This window comes from Trematomus bernacchii, unplaced genomic scaffold (genome assembly GCF_902827165.1).
Source record: "Trematomus bernacchii unplaced genomic scaffold, fTreBer1.1, whole genome shotgun sequence".
Lineage (NCBI taxonomy): Eukaryota > Metazoa > Chordata > Actinopteri > Perciformes > Nototheniidae > Trematomus > Trematomus bernacchii.
The window spans coordinates 7,441,117-7,447,116 of record NW_022987616.1 but is presented as its reverse complement, the minus strand read 5'-3'; positions in this window follow the sequence as shown (position 1 = coordinate 7,447,116).

The following is a 6,000-nucleotide window of genomic DNA, read 5'->3' as shown; positions in this document are numbered from 1 at the left end:
ACACACACACACACACACACACACACACACAGGTGATCCATCACGCGGCGTTAACTGGCCGAGTGTCGCTGTCAGCTGCTCCTCGTTGTGTGATGCTGACCCCGAGGTGAGCCCTCAGAGACAATCATGGCCGAAATGACAATCCCCTCTCAAGCAATCTGCAACGTGATGCACCATAAAACTAATCCTGAAGATGTGAAGTCTCACTGAGGCGCTCTAACTGCTGGCCTGCAGGGAAACACACACACTGAGTCACACACACACACACACACACACACACACACACACACACACACACACACACACACACACACACACACACACACACACACACACACACACACACACACACACACACACACACTGAGTGAGTCACACACACACACACACACACACACACACACACACACACACTGAGTCACACACATACACACACACACACACTGAGTCACACACACACACACACACACACACACACACACACACACACACACACACACATACACTGAGTGAGTCACACACACACACACACACACACACACACACACACACACACACACACACACACACACACACAGACTGAGTCACACACACACACACACACACACACACACACACACAGGTGCTCACTGTGACTCACTGTGATCAGGGAGATACTGCACCTAAAGAAAGGGACACACGTTAGATAAAAGGCACATAAACACTGCAAACACTGCAGGTTATTTAAATGTAAATAATATATTATTTTGTGCCTGTCAAATCAATTAATAAAATATGATAAATAATTCAAAAATACATAATGATAATGACAATAATACAACTTTTCCTCAATGTATTGTGCCTGTCATAGCAATTCATTTATTAAATGAAATACAACAAATAAATACATGCATAGATAATAATAATAATAATAATAATAATACATTTTTCCTTTACAGAACTAAGTTTATATTAACCACCAAAAAAACGATATACAAAAATATATATTACAATTTGAGTTGAGGAACAAAAATACATGATAATAAAATGTATTAATCTAACAAACATGTCCTCGTAATGAATTCAAATGGATTTGAGTTGTGAGAAATGTCCACGTGTGTGTGTGGTGTCAACTACGTTACAAAAGTTCAACAACATTAAATTGAGTGATGGGCATGTTTTTTACGTGAATTTGATGTAGGAAATGTTGACGAGGAAGTCTTTGAAAGCAGTTTATTACAAACAAAGTTCCCCGAAATGACGTCATGTTTCTTACACACACATTGAAACACATACACATTGAAACACACACATTGAAACACACACACATTGAAACACACACACATTGAAACACACACACATTGAAACACACACACACATTGAAACACACACATTGAAACACATACATTGAAACACACACACATTGAAACACACACACATTGAAACACACACACATTGTGTTGCACCTGTGCAGACTGAGCGTTGTGCCGAGGCCATAAACAAGAACAGAGAACTCAATAAGTGTCTCCGATTTTTCAGGACGTCACGTTCCGCACCACGACCGTGAAATCACTTTGATTTCCGATGTGGTCATGGAGAGTTCAAGCCTCTCAGAAGAAAAAAGGGTCTGGTTTGGGGTTTAGTTGCTCGGACGTGGCCATCAGAGAACATTTTCTACAAGAGGTCAAAGGTGACGTCAAAATAAGACTGATGCCTGCACAGATGACATTTATTCGGACTTGTAACAACATTGCATGGATTGATCGAAATGATTAAACACTTGCTTCGACAACATGATGGTTAAAAGAAAGAGAATTAAGGTCCTGTATCTTCTCCACGAGGGTAAAGGTGAGAGGTCAAAATAACACTGACGCATGTCCTTTCATTTGGACTTTGCATGGATTGATTGAAAGGATAAAACATGTATCTTGCAACTGTGACATCAGAAGCCTGCAGGCTAGTTCAGGCAGTCAACTCGAGCACTAATGATACATTAACACGTGACGCGTCTCTCTTACAACCAACCAAACACAATCTCCTAAACTTGCCGCTCTATTTAAGCTGCCAGATCTGCTGCCTCTGCCTCGCTATGCTGCTGTGTTTCATGTTGCTGCTGCTCGCCTGCCCCCCCCCACCACCCCAGCTGCCACCTGTAGGCTCGGGGGGATAGTTATCTAATCATCACTCAATGTTCTTTGTAAATCTGTGGAGTGATGAGGCCCGAGCCTAGACGCCAAACTCAAACTATATGCTGCTTCTAATAAACATATAAGAAACACGTGAGTTGTCTGACTGAACTACACAATAGTTTAAAAAAAGAGAAATAACGTTCTGCAGTCTTATTTATTTACTTGAATCCCGTGGGTCAAGTCAAAAAAAGACTGATGCATGGAAAGATATTCCTCCACACATGACTTTTGTCTTTGCATGGATTGGTTGAAATGATAAAACATGAATCTTGCAACACAATAGGTTAAAACGAAAGATAAATATGTTCCAGCTCTGACTCTCTTTGTGTCTGAAGATCACTTTTGATGTGGCTCGAAGCCCCTCAGGCCAGAGGGCGAAGCATCAGAAGAAGAAGAAGAAGAAGAAGAAGAAGAAGAAGAAGAAGAAACAGAAGAAGAAGTAGAAGTGTCTAATCCAGGTGTGTCACCTTGTGTTGCCCCAGCAGAGGTTCAGCACACAGTTGATGACAAAGAACCCCTCGCAGCCCATTGTGTCCAGCAGAACAATACGAGGACTGTGATTGGCTAATCCCTCTGACCTGCTGACAGTTTGGGCCTCAGGACTCATGTGTGACAGCGATGGGAAAACCCTGCCGAGCCATTGTGAGGAGAAAATATCATCTCCATTGTCGGGAGCTCTTTGTAATAATGTCAGAAGATGAACAGAAGAGAGGGAGGGGAGAGAGGGGATCAGACTGTGTGAACGTGGGTCAGGTGAAGAGGGTTTCAGAGTTTAAGCTTGTACCAAAACAGGTTCTTTGACCTCATTAATGCGGCAGGAACACAGCCAGAGGAGTCTAACAGTGTTTGTGTCAATAAATGACACGGTACGACACATCATGGTACGATACTGTGCGACACGTTACGACACGGTACGACACAACACGGTACAACACGACACGATACGACACAACACGGTACGACACAACACGGTACGATACGGTACGACACGGTACGACACGGTACGACACGACACGGTACGACACGACACGGTACGACACGGTACGGTACGACACGGTACGATACTGTGCGACACGGTACGACACGGTACGACACGACACGATACGACACGACACGGTACGACACGACACGACACGGTACGACACGACACGGTACGATACGACACGGTACAACACGACACGACACAACACGGTACAACACGACACGATACGACACGGTACGATACGACACGGTACGACACAACACGGTACAACACGACACGATACGACACAACACGGTACGACACAACACGGTACGACTTTTCAATTATCTTTTTGGGTCCTTAGCTTCTGTTAAATCAACAGTTTGACTTCCATTGTCTATAAATGGTCTTTGTTTATTGGTTATTACCATTTAAATTACATAAAAAAGAGCAACACATGTATGGGACTTCTGTAAAATCAACGGCCCTGAAAAATGTCTGTGCACGACATGATATTTGCTTTTTTTTAAATATCTATGGCATATCAGTGATTACACGCCTGCAGGTGAGTATCTTAGAGCACACCTTACACAAGCAGAAGCTCAGACACAAAGGGAGAGATATGCAGTGTGAGCGTAAAACAAGACGTGATGGAGTTAATCTGTGTGTGAGGGAGACAGGGAGGCTCCATGTGAAACAAACACAAATATCAGGACACGTGTATCGAGGCCAGAGAGGGTATCTCACTGTAACCCAATCACACACACACACACACACACACACACACACACACACACACACACACACACACACACACACACACACACACACACACACACACACACACACACACACACACACATCAGTCAGTGTAAACTTCACTACAGTGATTTAGAAGACTTTATAACCCAAACACAACTACATTTAAATACACAATGCCATTACATGCAACTAGCTACATGTTACTTTCAATACATATTTGTTTAAACTCAGGAGCACCTCTTCATACCGTACAGTATGTGGTGTTGGAACATAAGTGTATGAAGAACTCCTGTGAAGAGACTTCTGAAGTATTCAAAGTTTACTACAGCATGACCCTTCCAAGCACAATTGATTTGCCAAAAGGCTTGCATATTATTTTAAAGTAAGCATCTGCTACAAAATGTCCACCACCTTCTCTAGCTCTATGATCAAGGTGAAAACGTAATTTGTATTTTAAAGTTTCATTCAAGGTTGCCCATGGATAACAGCAGATGTAAGTATGGAAGGAAAAATCTAATAATAAATCGCCACTCAATTCACATTTTCGGCTCCTTTTATGTCAAGTGTGAAGTGCCTCCTAGACAAAAAGTGGTGGCACAAGATATAACATGCTTTATAAGAACAGTGTGTCTTTGGGAGGAATTGTGGGTTAGATTTATCTCCTTTCCTTTCCTAAATGATGACCAAGTGTATCCTAAAAGAGATAATAAAGGAAGCATTGAAGCTCCTTTCCTATAGAGGATCAAACAGCTCTTATCATGGATGACACTTAGAAACCTCTGGGTCATTTCACTCCTTTTTGACAGAAAAACTACAAAAACTGTTTCCTTAAATGTCTCTTCCAGGATGTCAGTTCAGGGTGAAGGGGCAACAGAGGAACTACGCTCCTGTGAGGAGAGGAGTGATTGAAATACTTCAGGATTTACATCTCCCCTTCCTCATTAGTGAGAGAGTGAGTGATTCTGAATAACAAACTACAGCTAAACTTAGAGCTGCCTCTGAATGTTGGCTTTGGACCGACAGCTCCTTCCTGTTCATGGAAATTCTTCTACAAACGTTGGATTGTGCTGATGCTGCAATTTGATATCAAAGTGTTCTGCCTGAATGAAACGCAGCTCGAAAAAGATAAATAATGGTGATTTAACGTGACAATATTCCTGTGAGGGAAGCACAAAAAGGACACTTTGTTCCTCTCTAATTTACATGCACATGTGTTTGTTTAAAAGTGAATTGAACGTTTGATGTTTGGTTATTATGCAAAGAGGGAAAAGTAAGTAATGCGTGCCAGGAAGTTTCCCAATTCTTCATGTGTACAAAGAAAGCATGCATTAGTGAGGAGATGCTGACCTCTGCTGGACAACATGATACTGCACTGCATGTTAAATCCAGATTAGACACATGCCAGTTTATATTTACAGCTAGATATGCAAAGGAAGCAGAGAGAGGAACTGTATTGCATTAATTATACATTTGAAAATCTGGTTTTTAATGCTATTTCTTCAAATCAACAGTTTTTTGTCTTGTTCTAAACCTCAAAAGTGTGTTTTCTGTTTTGTAACTCTGCAGAGATCTCTGGGTTTCTCCTCTGCAGCTGCACAGGTGTCAGTGATCAGGTTAACGAGGTTAGATTCAGGTGTGTGTGTGTGTGTGTGTGTGTGTGTGTGTGTGTGTGTGTGTGTCCTCGTTAATGTCATGACTGACACCTGTGTGGTTCCTACTGAGACTTCTTAAAGTGTCCTCCAATGTCTCCACCTTTTGTCTCTCAAAGTATTTGTCATGCTTTATTTAAACAGAAGATCTTGAACTGTAACAGGACAAACATTGCTTCACTGCTATCATTTAAATATCTGTAAACACACTACAGGGACAGGGTGACTTTAGGAAACACATACATGGAGATATAATATATATATATATATATATATTGGTTGTTTTCTTTCCACTGGCCTCACAGAAGACTTTAATGGATGCAAAGTAAACTTAAGATCTTAACCAGTGCATACAATAAATGAATGGATGTGTCTAGCCTTAAAACATCAATTTTAACATTTAAAAAGTGCTTATAATGCATAACTTTTAGGACTCTCACTTCGTGTTTCGAAGGGTTAA